General features: G+C 41.5%; 1 protein-coding gene across 1 annotated transcript in view; it reads right to left on the reverse strand.

The window, feature by feature from the left end:
* XPO4 (exportin 4) overlaps positions 1-23,735 on the reverse strand; it is a 109,944-nt gene that overhangs the window by 25,977 nt on the left and 60,232 nt on the right. The window lies entirely within an intron of this gene.

Here is a 23,735-nt window from a genome sequence, read left to right on the forward strand (position 1 = left end):
AAGATTAAATGATTTTAGAAAAACTGAAGAATGATGAGAACAGACTGGCCTAATTAGCATATTTAAGAACACACAGGGAGAGCTTCACAGATGCTCCTTGACATTTTATTAGAAACCAGGAAGGCAAGGATGGGCCTCACAGAAGCCGGAGGAGGGCGCCGAGGCAGGAGGACACTCAGGAAAAGCGCAGCGTGTGTGAGGACCCCCGGGGAAGCCCTGCGGACGGCGAGCAGATGGACTGGAAGGGGCCAGGCCTGGATGCGACCACCATATACAGGCTGGGCCCTAACACAGCTTCAGAGCAAAGGATTCCGCCACTTGAGGAGGAAGAGGTCACACGGAGGACGCCAGGCAGCTCTGCTCATCGTCTCACACGCCTGGAAGAATCCACGTCTGAATTCTGCCATTTGTTAGTAACGTGGTGCATCGGCTTCTTCATCCACAAATTCACTAGATCGCTATTCAGTGAACCTCAGAACACTTAGGTGCCCAGCGCTGTGTTTAAATAACACACCATTCATTGACGTTCAAGCTCAACCCAATGGAAAAAAGTGAGAAGCAAGCAAAACACTTGCAGAAAATACACTACAGGCCACAAGAGATAAGCAGACACCCCGGGGTCAGTTTTGAATGATGGCGTCTCTCGTAAGTAATTTGCTAAAAATAAAGGGGCAGAGCCTGCGAGCTATGTATCCGACCTTAAGGTTTTGTTTCGCACAATCCAGTTTCTGATGTTCTGTTAACAGGTAGCGAACCAGGAACCACGAACACGAAAGGTCTACAGCAATGGTCTACAACGTGCTCTCCTGGCTTCCAAAGCAGACAGGCCTCAGCCTACAAATACACCAACTCCAGAACCTCCATCAGAGAACGCCACCCCAAACTGTTATTGCAGCAATTTGTCAATGACTCAAAAAAGAAAGTAATGGGAGATCTATTTCTAGTATTCCAGAGTAATAAGCTGGACCATCAGAATACCACCTCCAGGTGAGAATACACAAGCACCTAAGGAACTGCTTCCAGTGAATGGTGTTTTATGTCTTTTGCTTTTATTAGCCCATGGAATACAAAGAAAAATTGTCATATTCTGCATCAAATGAACCTTTAAATTTTTAAAAACTATTTAAAAGTGGGGCTTCCCTGGTGGCACAGTGGTTGAGAGTCCGCCTGCCGATGCAGGGGACACGGGTTTGTGCCCCGGTCTGGGAAGATCCCACATGTCGCTGAGTGGCCAGGCCCGTGAGCCATGGCCGCTGAGCCTGCATGTCCAGAGCCTGTGCTCTGCAACAGGAGAGGCCACAGCAGTGAGAGGTCCGCGTACGACAAAAAAAATAAATAAATAAAAATAAAAATAAAAATATTTAAAAGTAATTTTGTGGGGACTTCCCTGGTGGCGCAGTGGTTGAGAATTCGCCTGCCAATGCAGGGGACACAGGTCCGATCCCTGGTCTGGTAAGATCCCACATGCTGCGGAGCAGCTAAGCCCGTGCACCACAACTACTGAGCCTGCGCACCACAACTACTGAGCCTGCGTGCTGCAACTACTGAAGCCCGTGCGCCTAGAGCCGTGCTCCGCAACAAGAGAAGCCACCACAATGAGAAGCCCGTGCACCGCAACGAAGACCCAACATAGCCAAGCATAAATAAATAATTTTTAAAGTAATTTTGTGAAAACTTTACATAAGACTAAAGGGAAAGTGAAAAAAACTTCACAGATAATTTTATTAAGAATTTTAAAATAGCAAACCCAAATTTTATTCCTATTTTTCTGGCCTTGAAAGTGTTTATACTGAAAACAGGCAACATTCTTTGAATGTAACTAACTAGGATATGTTCTCGTTGTGAATACTGGACTCTTACTATTACCTGTGGTGTTTGTGTCCTACAAACTCCCCGCAAACACTGAATTAGCTAATACTCTGGTCACTGCAGCTTTCATCATGCGCAGGTGGAGAGGTCAATAACCACCTTGTTTATGTGTGCTTCTGTGTACAGACACCTTATTTCACATGCACTGCTGATTCAGGGCTAGCAGCCTGTCCAGCAAAGCTCATCTAACACCCACATTTTCTCCCTAAGGGTCACCCCACCCTCCCTGCACTTGGGCACAACACCTGGAGGTCATGGGAAACAGCAAAATCATCTCATCAGTCATTGCACTGCAAGAACTTCAAATTTTGTGACAGAATTTTGGAAAACGCTGTTTCACACAAAAATGCGAAAAATGAAGCACTGGAGACAGTGAGAAGGACACCTGTTTATGGTGTGAGGGTGAAAACAACAAGGCAGAGCGCGACTACCCGGCTTGACTCCTGCTGGGAACAAGCAAGCCGGCGGATCACACTTTTCGTCACTCTTTGCACACACGTGTCCACGAATAATCATGAAAAGTTCCACAAGTGCTGATTTTGGGGTTGCAAAGGATTTTTAGCAAGGAAGTGAATTTGTAAATATGGAATCCACAGATGATGAGGACCAACTGTACTTGCAAAATCTAACTCTAGGAGGTTCTAACTCACTACTAATGCTGGCTCTGCTCGCTCATGTACCATCAAAATGCTTTACACTTTTAAAAACTTTGACAGCTCATAATTTTGTTGAAGGACAGCCATATTCCTGGTTCCATAAATGCAGTAACATATTCATTTTTATAAATACCAATAAAAATGATCAATTCAACCAATATTTTTCATTACATCATTTATTTCCTTCCAACCCCTTTTGTAAATACTGCTTTCACCATCAATACAATTACAAACCATAATTAAGTAAATGCTGTTGCATGAACATCAAAAGAGATACAGAAATACTGTCAATATCCTTTAGTAAACTCTAAACTCACAAAGTACTGGGTGAAGGTTTTCCATGGAATCACTGACCGGATAGGAATGCCATATGTTCGTTTGGTCCTTGGAAATACACTGTTTGCTCATAAATTATTGAGTTTGAGAAAACTGATCCCCTACAACTCGGGCTCGGATTTTACTTATACTGTCAAGTTTACCACCATCAGTACAGCCCAGAGTGCAGCTGTCCCTTTACATTCACCTTCTGAGTTGATTTATCACGGAAACATCTTATTCTGACAACTTCCTTTTCTTTGTTACTACGGGCAGAAAATGAAAAATTCTGAATTTCAAATAGCATCCAATGAAACGTTAAAAACAACAAGTAACAACAAAACGTAAAACATGGTTACCTCAAGACTTCTTAAAAGACTGTGCTATATTTTGGAAAATGCAATTAGAAAACTGAAAAATAATGAAGAGTAGCCATTTATTCTATTTGTGGGGGTTCATTTCACTACTATACCATCCTTGTAGGTGACTCTATCGTTCCTCCATTTTCTTATTCTTTTAGTCTCTCTTTTATTATGGATGAGAGGTGATGAGTAATGGTGAAATACTTCCTAAGATCAGGAAATAGCAAAATGCTTCAAGATATGGAAGAAATCAGATCACTAAAAATCCATAATGTGTTTTAGATTTACACTAAGATAATTACATGGTAATAAATGTTCTTTTCGTTCTGAAGTCTCTAAGAAAGAATAAAAGTCATGAAAAACTGACATTTTAAAATAGTTAGGGGCTTCCCTGGAGGCGCAGTGGTTGAGAGTCCTCCTGCCGATGCAGGGGGCACGGGTTCATGCCTGGGTCCGGGAAGATCCCACATGCCGCGGAGCGGCTGGGTCCGTGAGCCATGGCCGCTGAGCCTGCACGTCCGGAGCCTGTGCTCCGCGACGGGAGAGGCCACAGCAGTGAGAGGCCTGTGTACCGCAAAAAAAAAAAAAAAAAAAAAAAAAAGAACTGTTCAAAAACGAAACTCAAAAACTAGACCCTGGTGGTATACTGAGGGTTAAACAATGTTGTAAGAAAGAGCCAAATAAAACCTGTTCAAGCATCATCTGTTGTCATGGGATTGAGGATTCCATATCATTCACTATATGAAGCTTTGCAAGAGATTTTTTCTTTTTTCTTTTTACTTATTATTCAGAAACATTCCTCTGAGAAGCGGGTGTGCTTCCTCTTTTTGCATGAGATCCTCCTAAGGAACTGTATCTTCAGACCTTCTAAAAAGTCAAACTTGTATGTACAGATATTACAGCCTGAATATCACGACTGCTCTTTTTCTCTAGGCTTGACTTTCTACTCTGTCTTTGGCAAGCTCTGAAAAGATTATTTCATTCTAAATGTTCTTTTTATAATAAGCCATCAGAAATTTTGCATGAAACAAAAAATTATAAAAAAATTAAATAATCTCTATTATAGTTTTCACGACTATGCTTATTACCCTTTGTTCTATCTCTCTAGGACACATCCACTCTTTTAAAGGCTGCCCGATTCATGGAAGAGCAGCTGTGAAAGGTAGCCTTACCTAGACCAAGACACCATTTGAGGGGTTAACTGAAAATGGAACTGATTTAAGAATGTCTACTTAACAGGAGAGTCACTCGGTGATTTGTGTATGAGAGTATTTGCTGCAGCATTACTGAAAACAGTACAAATAACTTTATTGAACCATTCACTGCACGATTCCCCTAATTTTTTACATTAAAAACATAACTTCTAACACCAATTAATGACATAAAATTATCATAATATAAAGGTATTATATAGGTCTACGTGTGAATAAACAGATGCCAAGAAAATAATAAATGATGGATTATTGGAGAATTTTAACTTCATGCACTGTTTGAGTTATTTTCACCAATGAGCATATACCATTTTCACATTAAAATTGTATTCTGAAATACTAGGAACAAAATTACAAGAAATAGATATATTCCACTCTAATAAATGTATTACTAGAAAAATGTATCTTTATATTTGGATCAAGGAAAAAAAGAAAAAAGAAAAAAGAAAACCTGAATACTCCCATAACTAACTGTTTAAACTTTTTAGTTTAAATTTTTCCCCCAAAGAAAATACCAGGCTTAGTAAATTTATACGTGAGATCTACTGAACTAGCAAAAAACAAAACAAAAACAACCAACCTTATACAAACTGATCCACAGAGAGAGGAAAAGAGAATGAGCTGGACGGTGATCCAGTAAGTGCTATAACCCTGATACCAAACAAACCCAGCCATTCACAACGGCCATGACACATGCTCAAGCTGGGTGGACCCCAGAAATGCAGGGGCAATTTTAAGATTAGAAACGTTATGAAACCAATTTATCACACCAACGGATTAAGTAGAAACACAGTTAATAATATTCAGTACTCAGTCATGTTGCGGTTCTGATAAAGGAGAGCTCAAAAACCTTTAGCAAACGTTACTCCTAATGACGAACCAGAAAAGATTTCTATTACCACTTGTATTCAACACTGCACTGTAAGAAAAGGAAACGTATCATATGATAAGCATCAGAAATACAAATTGTGACGACTGAAAAGACTAAAAAGCTTCTAAAAACAAGTTTTTAGAATCAATAAGAATTTTGAAAAAGTAGTAAATATCAGATCAACATACAAATGCCAACTTCACTTCTCTATGCCAGCAGCAATCTCAAAAATTAGGCTTACAAAAGATACTACTTATAACAGCAACAAATATAAAAGGTACTAAAGAAAATTTTAGACCTAAATTAGTGTAAGTACCACATTTATGGATAGAGTTAATACAATAGAGATGTCCATTCTTCACTAAAGAATCCCTAAAATCCCAGGCACAATCCAATCTGAAAAACTGACAAAATTTATATAGAAGAATAAAAAGCCAAATACATCCAAATTCCTTCTGAAAATCTGGGGTGGGAGGGGGATGGGAATTGACATCCCCTTAAAACAAAGCAAAACAGGGCTTCCCTGATGGAGCAGTGGGGGCACAGGTTTGAGCCCTGGTCCGGGAAGACCCCACATGCCACAGAGCAACTAAGTCCCTGCACCACAATGACTGAGCCTGCACTCTAGAGCCCGTGAGCCACAACTACTGAAGCCCATGCACCTAGAGCCCATGCTCCTCAACGAGAAGCCACTGTAATAAGAAGCCCACGCACCGCAACGAAGACCCAACGCAGCCATCAATCAATCAATCAGTCAGTCAGTCAAAAACAAAGCAAAACGTAGGTGCAAAGCTAGACTAACTGAGCAATGGAAGTGATCAGAGAGCTGAGGAAGGAACCACTACTATGTGAACACTAGATATATGGCGCCAATAGTCCCACAAATAATTGAGAAAGAGAGGGCTGCTCGGTGAACGTTGCTGGCGGCAAAGGAGACCAGCAACAAAGCAAAAAGGCAACCTAACAAATGGGGAAAACATAGTTGCAAACCATGGATTTGATAAGGGGTTAATATCCAAATTATATACGAAACTCTCGCCACTCACAAATAAAATAAATTAAATAAAAAACCCGACAAAATAAAAGCAAAAAGAAAAACACATTAAAGAAACGGATTAAGAATATGATTAAGGCTGGGAGATCAAGGTGGCAGAAGGGAAGAATGTGGAGCTCACCCCGTCCCGTAAAACTACATCTACACGTGGAAGAATTCTCACAGAATACCCACTGAACGCTGACAAAAGACCTCATACAACCAAAACTGGAAGAAAGATCATCACGTAGCTAGGCAGGACCAAAAGGAAAAAAAAAAAAAAGGAATTGGGGTGGGACCTGTGCCTCTGGGAGGGAGCTCTGAAAAAGGAAAGGTGCCCTCACCCTGGGAAGCCCCTTCACCAGCTGCGAGATGAGCAGGACACACAGGGAGCTTCAGAGACTCGGAGGAGAGCACAGCAGGTGGACTGCGGCAGGCAGGACAGAGAGACGTGCAGAGGGTCCTGGCCATCTCCCTTGCACTCCCCAGTCCTAGATGCATCTGCTGGTGCGGGCAGGGACTGGGGGCTGAACTCGGGCTTCAGAGGACAAATGCAGGGGGAGGACTGGGGTTGGCTGCGTGGAGAAAGCCTAAAGGGGCTGAAGTGTAGTCCAAGCCACAACCAGGGGTGTGTGCAGGAATGAGCCCAAGTCCACCACAAAAGCCCCATTGTTAGTGCCCATGAAGGGTGGGCCAGGGCCACCACAGAAACTTCATAAACTGATGAATGAATTCCACAAGGTAGCAGGATACGAGGTTAACATGCAGAAATGGCTGCATTTCTTTACACTAATAATGAAATATCAGAAAGGGAAAGTAAAAAAATAATCCCTTTTAAAAATCACAAAAAAATAAAATACTTAGGAATAAACCTGGCCAAGGAGGTGAAAGACTTATATGCTGAGAACTATAAGAAGTTGATAAAGGAAACTGAAGATGGTACAAAGAAATGCAAAGACATCCCATCCTCTTGTACTGGAAGAATTAATATTGTTAAAATGGCCATACTACCCCAAAAAATCTACAGATTTAATGCAATCCCCACCAAATTACCCATGACATTTTTCACAGGACTAGAATAAATAATCCTAAAATTTATATGGAACCACAAAAGATCCAGGATTGCCAAAGCAATTTTGAGGAAAAAGAACAAATCTGGAGGCATAACCCACCCAGATTTCAGACAATACTACAAAGCTACGGTAATCAAAATAGTGTGGTACTGGCACAAAAACAGACATATGGATTAATGGAACAGAATAGAGAGCCCAGAAATAAACTAACTACGGTCAATTAATCTTCAACAAAGGAGGCAAAAATATACAATGGGAGAAAGAGTCAGGAGTGGTGCTGGGAAAGTTGGACAGCTGCATGTAAATTACTGAAGTTAGAACACACCCTCACACCATGCACAAAAATGAACTCAAAATGGCTTAAAGACTTAAATATAAGACATGATGCCATAAAACTCCTAGAAGAGAGCATAGACAAAAAAACATTCTCTGAGATAAATCATAGCAAAGTTTTCTTAGGTCAGTCTCCCAAGGCAGTAAAAATAAAAGCAAAAATAAACAAATGGGACCTAATCAAACTTGTAAGCTTTTGCACAGCACAGGAAACCATAAGCAGAACAAAAAGACAACCTACTGACTGGGAGAAAATATTTGCAAATGATGCAGCTGACAAGAGTTTAGTTTCCAAAATATACACAAAGCTCAAACAAGTTAGTAACAAAAAAACAAACAACCCAATCAAAAAAAGTGAGCAGAAGACCTAAATAGTCATTTCTCCGAAGAAGACACACAGATGGCCAACAGGCACATGAAAAGATGCTCAACATCGCTAATTATCAGAGAAATGCAAATCAAAAAACTACAGTGAGGTATCACCTCACACCGGTCAGAACGGCCATCCTTAAAAATTCTGCAGGCACTTCCCTCGTGTCGCAGCGGTTAAGAATCCGCCTGCCAATGCAGGGGACACAGGTTAGATCCCTGGTGTGGGAAGATCCCATATGCCGCAGAGCAACTTAGCCCCAACGCAGCCAAAAAAAAAAAAAAAAAGATGTAAATGAACTTATTTACAAAGCAGAAACAGACTCACAGACATAGAAAACAAACTTAAGGTTACCAAAGGGGAGAGGGAGGGAGGGAGGGAGGGTTAAATTAGGAGTCTGGGATTAGCAGATACAAACTACTATAAATAAAATAGGTAAACAACAAGGTCCTATTGTATAGCACAAAGAACTATATCCAATATCTTGTAATAAACCATAAAGGAAAAGAACATATATATATTCAGATATATATATCTGAATCACTTTGGTGGATACCAGAAACTAACACAACATTGTAAATCAACTATACTTCAATTAAAAAAAAAAAAAGAATCTGATTAAAACCTGGGCAGAGCCCCCAAATAGACATTTTTCCAAAAAAGATGTACAAATGGCCAACACGTACATGAAAGATGCTTAACATTACTAATCATCAGGAAAGTGCAAATAAAAACCACAAGGAGATTATCACCTCACACCTGTTAGAATGGCCACCATCAAAAAGATAAGCGATAACAAGCATCAATGACAATATGGAGAAAAGAGAACCATTGTGCATTGTTGGTGGGACTGAAACTGGTACAGCCACTGTGGAAAACAGTATGGAGGCTCTTCAAAAAATTAAAAACAGAACTGCCATATGATCCAGCAATTCCACTTCAGGGTATTTTCCAAAGGAGACAAACACTAACTCCAAAAGATATCTGCACTCCCATGTTCACAGCATCATTATTTACAAGAGCCAAGACATGGAGACAACCTAAGTGTCAATGGATGGATGATGCATAAAGATACTGTGGTACACATAACAATGAAATATTATTCAGCCATAAAAAAAGAGGAAATCCCACCATGTTTTGTGACAACATGGATGGATCTTGAGGGCATTACGCTAAGTGAAGGAATCAGACAGAAAGACAAACGCTATATGGAATCTTAACAGATCAGATTTCGGGTTACCAGAGGTGGGGTATCGGGGGAGGGAAATTGGAGGAATGTGGTCAAAAGTTACAAACTTCCAGTCATATGATAATTAAGTTCTGGGAATGTAACACACACATGGTGACTACAGCTAACACTGCTGTGTGGTGTACAGGAAAGTGTTCAGAGAGAAGATCTTAACAGTTCTCATCACAAGGAAAAAATTTTATTCTTTTCCTTTTATTGTGTCTATGAGATAATGAATGTTAATTAAACCTATTGTGATAATCATTTCACAATACATATAAACCAAACTACAGATGTGTAAATAAAAATTATGCTGTACACCTTAAACTTATATGGTGATCTATGTGAATCATTTCTTAATAAAACTGGCGGCAAAAAAAGAAAAGGAAACAGAAATATAAATGAATGAATGAATGTATGTATGTATGCTGCTGAAAAAACCTGTTATCCATATGGGAAAAAGTAAAATGGGATCCCTACTTGATACCATATTCGAAAGTAAATTCTAAGATGGCACTGTCATGAAAGGCAAACCTTTAAAGCATTTAGAAGAAAACACTGGAAGGGTAGGTGTCTGAAGCAGGAAACTAATAAAACAAATTATAAAAGAAATGTCAATAAGTTCATTTGACAATGACAACTACACTAAGATGAAGAACATTTGTTCATCAAAAGATACCATCAAGTCTAGGGACTTCCGTGGTGGTCCACTGGGTAAGACTCCACGCTCCTAACGCAGGGGGCCGGGGTTCAATACCTGGTTGGAGAACTAGATCCCACATGCATGCCACAACTAACAGTCCACATGCCACAACTAAACGATCCCGCAACTAAGACACAGCGCAGCCAAAATAAATAAATAAATATTTAAAAAGAAAAAAATACCATTAAGTCTAAATGCAGTATGGTATGATATAACTGGATCCTCGAACAGAAAAAGAACATGGTTGGAAAAATGGTTAAACCCAAATAAAGCCTACATATTACCTAATAAAAATGCACCCATGTTGGGACTTCCCTGGTGGCACAGTGGTTAAGAATCCACCTGCCAATGCAGGGGACACAGGTTAGAGCCCTTGTCCAAGAAGATCCCACATTCCATGGAGCAACTAACCCCGTGTGCCACAACTACTGAGCCTGCGCTCTAAAGCCTGCGAGCCACAACTACTGAGCACGTGTGCCACAACTACTGAAGCCCGCATGCCTAGAGCCTGTGCTCCACAACAAGAGAAGCCACCATAATGAGAAGCCTGTGCACCGCAACACAGAGTAGCCCCCGCTCGCCACAACTAGAGAAAGCCCGCACACAGCAATGAAGACCCAACCCAGCCAAAAATAAATAGATAAATAAATAAATTTGTTTTAAAAAATGCACCAATGTTAATCTCTTAGTTTTAATAAATGTACCATGGCTATACAAGATGGTAATATTAGGGGAAACTAGGTATATGGGAATACCATATTAGCTTTGCAACTTTTCTGTAAATCTAAAAGTATTCCAAATTTAAAAAAAGATACCATAAAGTGAAAAGAGGAGCCACAAAACTAGGAGATCTGCAATACAAATAAACCAATAAGAAATTAGTGTGCAGAATATATAAAGAATTTCTTTAAATCAGTAAGGAAAAGACAATCTGATAGGAAAACAAGCAACAGAGTAAACAAGCATTTCATAAGAATAATCATGGGTATTATGTATTGATATCTATGAAAAGATGTTCAATGTTATTAGTTCCTGGGAAAGCAAATTAAGATCATATTCCATATTGTGAGTCTGGCAGAAGCTGTGCTGGTGAAGATGTGGGTCAATGGGAATGCAGACACCACCATGAGCATGGAGTCCAGTCACTTGAGCAAACAATGGGAAACTATCTTTTTAATATTATTATTATTATTCATTTATTTTATTTATTTGACTGCGCTGGGTCTTAGTTGCAGCACGTGGGACCTTTAGTTGTGGCATGCGGACTCTTAGTTGTAGCATGCAGGATCTAGTTCCCTGACCAGGGATTGAACCCGGGCCCCCCGCACTGGGAGCACAGAGTCTTATCACTGGACCACCAGGGAAGTCCCAGGAAACTATCTTTGAAAACTGAATGTTACATAGCCTATGATCCAAAACTTCCATTCTGAGGTTTAGACCTTAGGAAAGTCTCACGAAAGTGTGCTAGGAAACACGTGGAAGAACGTTTACTTTAACACTGTAATGGCAGAAAAGGGAAACCCAAAATTTCCTTTACAGCAGAATGGGAAAACAAGGTGTGGTATAATATTCACACAGCGACACAGCTTACCATGTAAATGATCAGAGAACTTAAGACAAACGAATGTTAAAATTTAGCACAGCGGCCACCTCTCCTGCAGGGTTGGCAGGCGGGGCAGCTAGCAACAGGAGTGGATGACCACTCCAGTTACAGCAACCTCAGGACCAGGAAAGTTCTCGAGTTGGGCTGTGGGCTCTCCCACAGTCACTTTATTATCTGTTTTATTTTTTCTCTTCATCATATATGATACTGGTTCTGAGGACAGAAGAAAAGGCATATAAAATGGCCAGATAGAGGCGTCGGATGCTAGAGCGCAGGAACAGTGGGCATGACGGGGGATGGGGGAGGCGCTCGCCTCTCCCGCTCTGCTGGTGAGGGCGGTTCGGCGTTCCTTCCTTCCTCACAGCGTCAGTTGGAACCAGGTTGGCACTGCGACATCTGCACGAGTTGCTGTGTAGCTGACACGGTCTTGGTGCTCCGGCCTGATGTCAGGCCTGAGCGTCTGAGGTGGGAGAGCTAAGTTCAGGACACTGGACCACCAGGGACCTCGCGGTCCCACATAATATCAATCGGCGAGAGCTCTCCCAGAGATTTCTGTCTCCACACTAAGACGCAGCTCCACCCAACGGCCAGCAAGCTCCAGTGCTGGACGCCACATGCCAATCAACTAGCAAGACAGGAACGCAACCCCACCCATTAAGAGAGAGACTGCCTAAAATCATAATAAGTTCACAGACACCCCAAAACACACCACTGGACGCAGCCCTGCCCACCAGAAAGACAAGATCCAGCCCCACCCACCAGAACACAGGCACTAGTCCCCTCCACCAGGAAGCCTATGCAACCCACTGAACCAACCTTACCCACTGGGGACAGACACCAAAAACAACAGGAACTACAAACCTGCAGCCTGCGAAAAGGAGACCCCAAACACAGTAAGTGAAACAAAATGAGAAGACAGAGAAATATGCAGCAGATAAAGGAGAAAGGTAAAACCCACCAGACCAAACTAATGAAGAGGAGATAGGCAGCCTACTTGAAAAAGAATTCAGAGTAATGACAGCAAAGATGATCCAAAATCTTGGAAATAGAATGGAGAAAATACAAGAAAGGTTTAACAAGGACCTAGAAGAACTAAAGAGCAAATAAACAATGATGAACAACACAATAAATTAATTAAAAATTATCTAGAAGGAATGAATAGCAGAATAACTGAGGCAGAAGAACGGATAAGTGACATGGAAGATAAAATAGTGGAAATAACTGCTGCAGAGCAGAATAAACAAAAAAGAATGAAAAGAACTGAGGACAGTCTCAGAGACCTCTGGGACAACATTAAACGTACCAAGAGTCGAATTACAGGGGTCCCAGAAGAAGAAGAAAGAGAAAGGGTCTGAGAAAATTTCTGAAGAGATTATAGTTGAAAACTTCCCTAACATGAGAAAAGAAACAGTCAATCAAGTCCAGGAAGCGCAGAGAGTCCCATACAGGATAAATCCAAGGAGAAACACACCAAGACACATACTAATCAAACTATCAAAAATTAAATACAAAGAAAAAATATTAAAAGCAGCAAGGGAAAAGCAACAAATAACATACAAGGGAATCCCCATAAGGTTAACGGTTGACAGTTCAGCAGAAACTCTGCAAGCCAGAAGGGAGTGGCAGGACATATTTAAAGTGATGAAAGGGAAAAACCTACAACCAACATTACTCTACCCAGCAAGGATCTCATTCAGATTTGACAGAGAAATTGAAATCTTTACAGACAAGCAAAAGTTACGAGAATTCAGTACCACCAAATCAGCTTTACAACAAATAAAGGAACTTCTCTAGACAGGAAACACAGGAGAAGGAAAAGACCTACAATAACAAACCCAAAACAATTAAGAAAATGGTAATAGGAACATACATATTGATAATTACCTTAAATGTAAATGGATTAAATGCTCAAACCAAAAGACACAGACTGGCTGAATGGACACAAAAACAAGACCCGTATATATGCTGTCTACAAGACACCCACTTCAGACCTAGGGACACATACAAACTGAAAGTGAGGGGACGGAAAAAGATATTCCATGCAAATGAAAACCAAAAGAAAGCTGGAGTAGCAATTCTCATATCGGACAAAATAGACTTTAAAATAAAGACTAATACAAGAGACAAAGAAAGACACTACGTAATGATCAAGGGGTCAATCCAGGAAGAAGATATAATAATTGTAAATATTTCGGCATCCAACATAGGAGCACCTCAATACATAAGGCAAATGCTAACAGCCATAAAAAGGGAAATTGACAGTAACACAATAATAGTAGGCGACTTTAACACCCCACTTTCACCAATGGACAGATCATCCAGGATGAAAATAAATAAGGAAACACAAGCTTTAAATGACACATTAAATAAGATAGACTTAACTGATATTTACAGGACATTCCATCCAAAAACAACAGAATACACTTTCTTCTCAAGTGCTCATGGAACATTCTCTAGGATAGGTCATATCTTGGGTCACAAATCAAGCCTTGGTAAATTTAAGAAAGTTGAAAGCATATCGAGTATCTTTTCTGACCACAACACTATGAGACTAGATATCAATTACAGAAAAAAAACTAAAAAAATACAAACATTGGCTTCCCTGGTGGCACAGTGGTTGAGAGTCCGCCTGCCGATGCAGGGGACATGGGGTCGTGCCCCGGTCCGGGAAGATCCCACATGCCACGGAGCAGCTGGGCCCGTGAGCCATGGCCGCTGAGCCTGTGCATCCGGAGCCTGTGCTCTGCAACAGGAGAGGCCACAACAGTGAGAGGCCTGCGTACCGCAAAAAAAAAAAAAAAAAAAAAAATATATATATATATATACACACACACATATATATATACACACACAAACGTGGAGGCTAAACAGTACGCTACTAAATAACCAAGAGATTACTGAAAAAAATCAAAGAGGAAATAAAAAAATACCAAGAAACAAATGACAATGAAAATACGACGACCCAAAGCCTATGGGATGCAGTAAAAACAGTTCTAAGACGGAAGTTTATAGCAATACAATCCTACCTCAAGAAACAAGAATACAGAAAGAAGAACAAAAAAACCCCAAAGTTAGCAGAAGGAAAGAAGTCATAACGATCAGATCAGAAATAAATGAAAAAGAAATGAAGGAAACAACAGCAAAGATCAATAAAACTAAAAGCTGGTTCTTTGAGAAGATAAACAAAATTGACAAACCATTAGCCAGACTCATCAAGAAAAGAAGGGAGAAGACTCAAATCAATAGAATTAGAAATGAAAAAGGAGAAGTAACAACTGACACTGCAGAAATACGAAAGATCATGAGAGATTACTACAAGCAACTCTATGCCAATAAAATGGACAACCTGGAAGTAATGGACACATTCTTAGAAAAGCACAACCTTCTGAGACTGAACCAGGAAGAAGTAGAAAATATAAACAGACCAATCACAAGCACTGAAATTCAAACAAAAGCCCAGGACCAGATGGCTTCACAGGCGAATTCTATTAACACCCATCCTTCTCAAACTCTTCCAAAATATAGTAAAGGGAAGAACACTCTCAAACTCATTCTACGAGGCCACCATCACCCTGATACCAAAACCAGACAAAGACGTCACGAAGAAAAAAACTATATTCATCTCTGATGAATATAGGTGCAAAAATCCTCAACAAAATACTAGCAAACAGAATCCAACAGCACATTAAAAGGATCATACACCATGATCAAGTGGGGTTTATCCCAGGAATGCAAGGATTCTTCAGTATACACAAATCAATCAATGTGATACACCATATTAACAAACTGAAGGATAAAAACAATATGATAGGGCTTCCCTGGCGGCGCAGTGGTTGAGAGTCCGCCAGCCGATGCAGGGGACATGGGTTCGTGCCCTGGTCCGGGAGGATCCCACATGCCGCGGAGCGGCTGGGCCCGTGAGCCATGGCCGCTGAACCTGCGCATCCAGAGCCTGTGCTCCACAACGGGAGAGGCCACAACAGTGAGAGGCCCGCGTACCGCCAAAAAAAAAAAAAAAAAAAAACCCAAAAAAAACAAAAAAACTAAAAATAGAACTACCATATGACCCAGCAATCTCACTACTGGGCATATACCCTGAGAAAACCATAATTCAAAAAGAGATATGTATCACAATATTCACTGCAGTAGTATTTACAATAGCCAAGATATGGAAGCAACCTAAGTGGCCATCGACAGATGAATGGATAAGGAAGATGTGGCACATATATACAATGGAATATTACTCAGCCATAAAAAGAAACGAAATTGAGTTATTTGTAGTGAGGTGGATGGACCTAGAGTCTGTCATACAGAGTGAAGTAAGTCAGAAAGAGAAAAACAAATACCGTATGCTAACGCATATATATGGAATCTTTAAAAAAATGGTTCTGATGAACCTAGGGGCAGGACAGGAATAAAGACGCAGACATAGAAGTTGGACTTGAGGACACGGGGAGGGGGAAGGGTAAGCTGGGACGAAGTGAGAGAGTGGCATGGACATATATACACTACCAAACGTAAAATAGGTAGCTAGTGGGAAGCAGCCGCATAGCACAGGGAGATCAGCTTGGTGCTCTGTGACCCCCTAGAGGGGTGGGATAGGGAGGGTGGGAGGGAGACGCAAGAGGGAGGAGATATGGGGATATATGTATATGTATAGCTGATTCACTTTGTTATAAAGCAGAAGTTAACACACCATTGTAAAGCAATTATACTCCAATAAAGATGTTAAAAAAATTTTAAACAAGAGGCCAGGTAAGTGCCCATCTGGTCGCAGCAGCAGCTGATGTGTGCCTGCAGCAGAAAACACTAATGCCAGCTAAGTACTGGAGCAGGAGATGAATAAGACCGTTTCTGCATACTTAAAGCATGTGCTTTGCAGAACTCATTTGTTAAGTCTTAACAGTTTATGTTGCCAAAATAAACAGACTGGTAACATATCTTAAGAGGAACAGCATCCTCTGACCCCACCGCTCAGAAGGAAGCAGCAAGGCATTTCTAAGAACTCTCTGTTGTTCCCTAGCACATATACAATGCATGCTTATCACGGTTTAATCATTCAGATACAGAAAAGTACAAATAAAATGGAAAAGCCTTATAAGCCTTTTACTATTGGAAGAGCATTCCATAATTCCTCCCATAGAGCCCTGACATTAGACAAAAGAGAAGATCACAGCGGACCATCGGAGCCCCTACTCACTGGACGCTGGTTTAAAGTAAGAACTGCAAACTTGTACAGGGCGTCTGTTCCACGTGGAAACCAGTAAAAGGAACTCATCAGGCAAAGTGTGAGAAATCTGGCTGATGACAATGGGCAGCCAAATCTTTCCGTCTCATCACAGAGAACTGAAACCCAGCCGAGTGGTTTTTCCTAATACCTTGGCCCTGCTCCACAGCCCCTCTGGCCAAGACCCAGCCGCCAAGCCGGAGCACGTGCCCCAGGATGACGAGGGCCCAAGCCAGACACTCTGCTCGTGCCTGGGGTGTCTCGGGCCTGCTGCCAGGAGGGCTTTGGAGAGGGGCGCAGAGCTTAGGAGGCTACTGGACTCCACTTTCCCCCAGTTGGGAACGGAGGGTGGAGAAGGTAACCAAAACGTGCTATCAGCACTGACACGTCAACGCCCAAAATTAACCTGCGAGCGTACTGGGGGTGAACCTGCAGCTCTTCAGCCGCAGAAAGAAATCTGCTTTTGCGTCTGGTGACTATTTGGACACATAGAAACAGCAGTTCATGTTGTCTCTGGACATGCTGGCAAATGAAGCCTGGCAAAGACAGCCTTCAGTATGTGGTCTGCTCCGCCTTTTAACAATGACGTGAACTTCAGATTAAAATCTAACATCACCGTACGATTCCAACTATACGACATTTTGGAAAAGGCCAAACTATGGAGACAATAAAAGGATCCGTGGTTGCCAGGGGCTGGGCGGGGGCGTGAAGAGCAGAGCTCAGAGGATTTTCAGGGCAGTGACACTAGCCTGCATGAGACTGTAATGGTGGCTACACATCCCTGCACATTTGTCCAAACCCGTAGAGTGTACAACACAAAGAGTGAACTCTGATGTAGACCATGGGCTCGGGATGATGATGGCCTCGGTGCAGGTTCATCAGGTGTAACACATGCACTCTCTGGTAGGGATGCTGATGGTGGGGGGCTGGGTGTACTGGGGCAGGGGTGGGAACTCTGTATTTTCACTCGAGTTTGCTGTGAATCTAAAACTGCTCTAAAAAAAATTAAGTGTGTGCATGTGTCCTTAACGTTAGATACTGTAAAAGTATACATGATAAATCCTGTGCTAGAGTAGTTCTAATATATGTTATGCTGCAAAGAACTCCTACAGCTTTTTTTCTACAAACAGCAAATAACCAACGTGACAACTCCAAATCATTTCCATGAAACTGGAAAGCTCTTTCTTTGAACTTGAGTGCTATCTTCACATGTAAACATAAGTTACATGAGTCAGTTAAGAAAAGCATTATGATTCACAGGGACGTCCCTGGTGGCGCAGTGGTTAAGAGTCCGCCTGCCAATGCAGGGGACACGGGTTCGAGCCCTGGTCCTGGAAGATTCCACATGCCATGGAGCAACTAAGCCCGTGCGCCACAACTACAGAGCCTGTGCTCTAGAGCCCGTGAGCCACAACTACTGAGCCCACAAGCCACAACTACTGAAGCCCGTGCGCCTAGAGCCCGTGCTCTGCAACAAGAGAAGCCACCGCAATGAGAACCCTGCGCACCACAACGAACAGTAGCCCCCACTCGCCGCAACTAGAGAAAGCCCATGCACAGCAACGAGGACTCAACACAGCCAAAAAAAAAAAAATTATTTATTAACAAAAAAGAAAAGCATTATGATTCATAGACATAAAAATTGCAATAAGGTGGGTGTGGGCCATTAGCTCTCACACATGGAATGTTTCATTTCTGAGGAATAACACTGTTTAACTCTGTTCCCTATTTAGAGCCTGGGGCTGGCTCTACTGCTCTCATAAGGACTTGGTAACGAAAGCAAACTGAACAATCAGAGGTCGCAGAGGGTGGGAAAGGAGCCAAAGCACCGGCCAGGGGTTCCCTGGCAGCGCTGATTTGCAAACATGATACAAAATCAACTGGCAAAAATAAGTCTGCACAACATAAACCGTGCTTATAACAACAGAGGGGGAAACTCCAGGTAAACGAAGGGGGAAAAGGTCCTATCAATATACTGTTTCTTTATCTGCATGGCTGGCACACAGTTGTTCATTTTCTTATTCTTTACAAATGTTTATATATATATAAAGCTTTTACTTTACGTGAACAGAATATTCCACAGTAAGTTTAAAATTTACAGGCATTGCCATAACCCCCAAGTCCAATGACAGGTCAAATAATACATGTACTGCACGGTGTAAAACAATAAGAAAGGGCATATGAAAGATTAAAGGCTGAATTATAATAGTTTATGCTGCTACTCATCTGCTATAAATACCCTTTCCTAGTGTAGCATCATATAAAGCAACAACGGCAATACGGAGAAAAATCGCAGAAATGTCACAAACAGATCACGAGCTGTCCATTTGAAAAAGAATTTAGAAGTCTTTGAATGCCAAATGCAAAAGAAATTAATTCATCCTCTCATTTTTTTCCCCTAGCCGGTCCCTACAGCACAGAATTAATTTGACTCCAGACTACCTATGCAGCTGACAGTATTCCTGGCTTCTGAAATCCCCCAAGAGAAATTGATTCAGTGGACAAGCACCGCAGCTGTTAGAAGAATCCTATAAATAGATCACTTAAAACAAAATCGACTCCCCACAAAAACACCAAGAGTCCGAGGTGTAATTTTCAGAGAGTTTTTAAATGTTACACTCCTAGATTAACACAACTTTTTCCTTCTGGAAGCATATATGTATTTCCAAATTCTTAATGCTAAAGAACGTATATTCATCAAACACAGTCCCTGCCACATGTAGATGATGGGTAAATATTCACGGAACTGAAATGACCCAGCAGTACTCCCAAGGGGCCGGCACTGCGGGGACTCACCTGCCTTACCCGAGGTAGGAGGGCCATCTCTTCTTCCACCTCATTCTAGCGTCCATTTTCAAAACCCTGGCCCATTAGATCTGGTTATGTTTTTAATGCTAGTCTTGTAAGCAATACAAAGGTTACTATATGAAACCACAGTTATGACAATAAATAAGCTTTAATCTAAATCCACTACATTCTATCTCAAGTGCAAGAATTCTGTAAAACCAACATTGGTTCTGTGCTAGGACTGGAAGCAGACTGAAAAATCAGGGCTGACTCATATACAAGTTAGGAAACACTGCATGGCAAAATTACGATCCAACCAGAATTAAATGAAACATGGAAATTATTTTAAGGATTTCTTTTAATAAGAATCTGTATTTAAGTTGTAATAGTAACCAATTTTCTTTCAAATATCCTGAACAGAGGTAAAGCCACTGTTAGGATTAAAAAAAAGCATACTTTAAATGTTCAAGGCTACTCATGCATCTCATTTAATTCTTCTCTGATCAACAAGCAGAGGAAATGAGTGCACACAGTGCAGCTGGACAGCTGTGTCGCCCTCCGGACTATCATCCATTCATTCCTCCCCGGCCAGCAGAATGCTGGGTAGGGAGGTTGGCACAGCTTCTCAAACCATCCCTTCCCCCGGGAGTTAAGGTGCAGGGTCGACCACACATTTGTGTTGTACTGACATCACCATTCCAGATGGTAAGTTATTCCCTCTTCTCCCTGAAATACCCCCCAAATTCCTGCTTCCCACCTCTCCATTTGTAACTTGGCTTCAATGCATTTCTTTCACCACACCTCCTCTCCACAGAGTAATTATCCATCGAGCTGGAGAAACTAGATTTTGAGTTAAGAATGCTGAACTTTAAATGCACTCACTCACCTAAGGAACTGCAAAATTATTTTACTGCATTACATTCTATAATGGACTTCCCAACAACTTTATCAAGATTCTTCTTCTTCTGCCTTGTCCTGCTGGTCTTGAGGTTAGGGAACAAATGTACTAAAATTAAATGTGAAGTTCTTCCTTTGTAAAGTTTACTACCATCACCTCCCACCTCCCTTACATATCCAACCCACAGCCCCCATGCACACGTACACACACACACACACACACACACACACACACACACACACACTTCAAAGTTTAAGGACCATGATGGTTGCTCTGTTCAGTTAACATGTTATGTGGCTTCTGGCTGATGAACCTACTGGGGGCTGAACTTAACAGACAAAAGAAACCAAGAAACAAATGAGAGTCTAGAGCTCAAGCCATATTCTCTTAAAATTTCACTGAATCAATTCAAATGCATATACTAGTATTATAAACATTTTATAAAATAGTTGACATAATAATATGAACAATTATTTGGTTAGGATTTTAATTTTTAAGGCAATAATTTCATCTTATAATCCATCTCACCTCTCCAGCCTAGCAATAGACAAAAATTTGATTTCTCGGGTGCAATGAAAAAATTCTTGGCTTCAGGAAGCCTCAAGTAACACCATGAAATTTTAACAGCCAACAGAATAAAGTGGCTGAAGACTGGAGTTGCTCTTTTTGAGCAGAGACTTTCAGTTCACTGCAAGTTGAGGGCAGTCATAAATAACAGCCTCTCTTCATACACACACTACAGCCACCAAACAAGGACATAGTTCAAGAATACATGTTAGTATCAAGAATTTTTCTTCCCATGAAGTTGCTTTTTTTTCTTCTTGCTACAGCAACATAACCACCATCTAAGACATGAGTTCCTAAAACAAGAGACAATCTATATGTATTTCTAAATAAATACAGTTTTGAAAAAATACCACAGTAAAACAAAAGTGTATTGCTGGGTACCATGATGTTCATTGCAGCACTATTCACAATAGGCAGGACATGGAAGCAACCTAAGTGGCCATCGACAGATGAATGGATAAAGAAGATGTAGCACATATATACAATGGAATATTACTCAGCCATAAAAAGAAACGAAATTGAGTTATTTGTAGTGAGGTGGATGGACCTAGAGTCTGTCATACAGAGTGAAGTAAGTCAGAGAGAGAAAAACAAGTACCGTATGCTAACACATACATATGGAATCTAAAAAAAAAAAAAAGGTTCTAATGAACCTAGGGGCAAGACAGGAATAAAGACGCAGACGTAGAGAATGGACTTGAGGACACGGGGAGGGGGAAGGGTAAGCTGGGACGAAGTGAGAGAGTGGCATGGACATATATACACTACCAAACGTAAAATAGATAGCTAGTGGGAAGCAGCTGCATAGCACAGGGAGATCAGCTTGGTGCTCTGTGACCACCTAGAGGGGTGGGATAGGGAGGGTGGGAGGGAGACGCAAGTGGGAGGAGATATGGGGATGTGTGTATATGTATAGCTGATTCACTTTGTTATAACGCAGAAGCTAACACACCACTGTAAAGCAATTATGCTCCAATAAAGATGTTAATAAATAAACACATTTTTAAAATTAAAAAATAAAAATAAAACCTTCCTGCCTGAGCACAACTTAAAAAAAAAGTGTTTTGCGGAACCTGTTTTCCTATTGGGAAAAGAAACTCTTTCAATATTAAAGAAAAACAAAACATTTCACAAGATTAAAATTGTTTTTAAAAACCTAATATTAAAATTATTGATTTGGGGCTTTCCTGGTGGCACAGTGGTTAAGAATCTGCCTGCCAATGCAGGGGACACGGGTTCGAGCCCTGGTCCGGGAAGATCCCACACGCCATGGAGCAACTAAGCCCATGTGCCACAACTACTGAGCCCACGTGCTGCAATTACTGAAGCCCATGCTCCACCACAAGAGAAGCCACTGCAATGAGAAGCCCACGCACAGCAATGAAGACCCAACACAGCCAAAAGTAAATAAATAAATAAATTTGTATTAAAAAAAAAAGATATAATTTGAGAGCAAATCACAAAAGACAACATTTTTAAAAATAAGTAAATAGGGCTTCCCTGGTGGCACAGTGGTTGAGAGTCCGCCTGCCGATGCAGGGGACACGGCTTCGTGCCCCGGTCCGGGAAGATCCCACATGCCGCGGAGCGGCTGGGCCCGTGAGCCAAGGCCGCTGAGCCTGCGCGTCCAGAGCCGGTGCTCTGCAGCGGGAGAGACCACAACAGTGAGAGGCCAGCGTACCGCAAAAAAATAATAATAAATTTAAAAAGTAAATAAATAAACAAATAAAATTACTGATTTGCATGAAACAACAAAACTCAAGAACTGGTCTTACTCCTAGGACAGTACACATAATACAGGCTGTTAGTAAAGCCCATTATAAAGGTTCATTTGTATCATTATAATTCTACATTTTATTGTGCACACCGTAGGGGCACTTTCACATTGTTAATCCACCCCACGAAACATCAGAAGAGACCAGTATCCTAACTACACCCCAAGGAAACATGCTCACAGAAGGTGAAGCAACCTGCCCAAGGCCCTGCAGCTGAGGACTACTTCTGGCTCACACCGCAGTGTCTCCCTCAAAAGTTCATGATCTTTCTCACCACGCTGACTCCCCAAAGCAGTTTTTTTTAATATGCCTCAACTTTTCGATTTTTACGTATAAGCTCATTTTTTATACCTTTTGCCATCTCAGGTCAACAACTATGTATTGTGCACGAGGTGCCCTAGCCTGCGTCCCAGAAGCTCCACTGTGGCCGGCTGGGTCTGTCCCTGCACCTCGCCGCCCACTCCCCAGGCCCCGCCCCCAGCTCACACAGCCAGAGTGAAAACCCCACGCGGCTGAGATACATTTAGGATTCGCTTAGTCTTCTGGTAACTCATCGTGCAGGGACCCCCGTCAGCCCTCAACTTCACCAACCCTCGCCAATCTGACTGCTATGAGTCATGCAAAAGCATCAGACAAATCTATTCCCTCTGTCTTTTTCAATGGGTAACCAATTGTTTCTAACATCATTTTTTAAACGTCATAAACAGATTAAAAGAAATCGACCGATTAAAAGAAAGGAAAAGAAATAGCCCTTTTCCCGAATGAAGCCCATTAGGTACAGTGCATGCCTCCCTGTGAAGCACAATTAAACATCTACTCTCTGAAAGCGCATCCAGGCTCCCTGTGTCCCAATA

Source organism: Mesoplodon mirus (genome assembly GCF_964341445.2).
Source record: "Mesoplodon mirus genome assembly, chromosome: 17".
Taxonomy (NCBI): Eukaryota; Metazoa; Chordata; class Mammalia; order Artiodactyla; family Ziphiidae; genus Mesoplodon; species Mesoplodon mirus.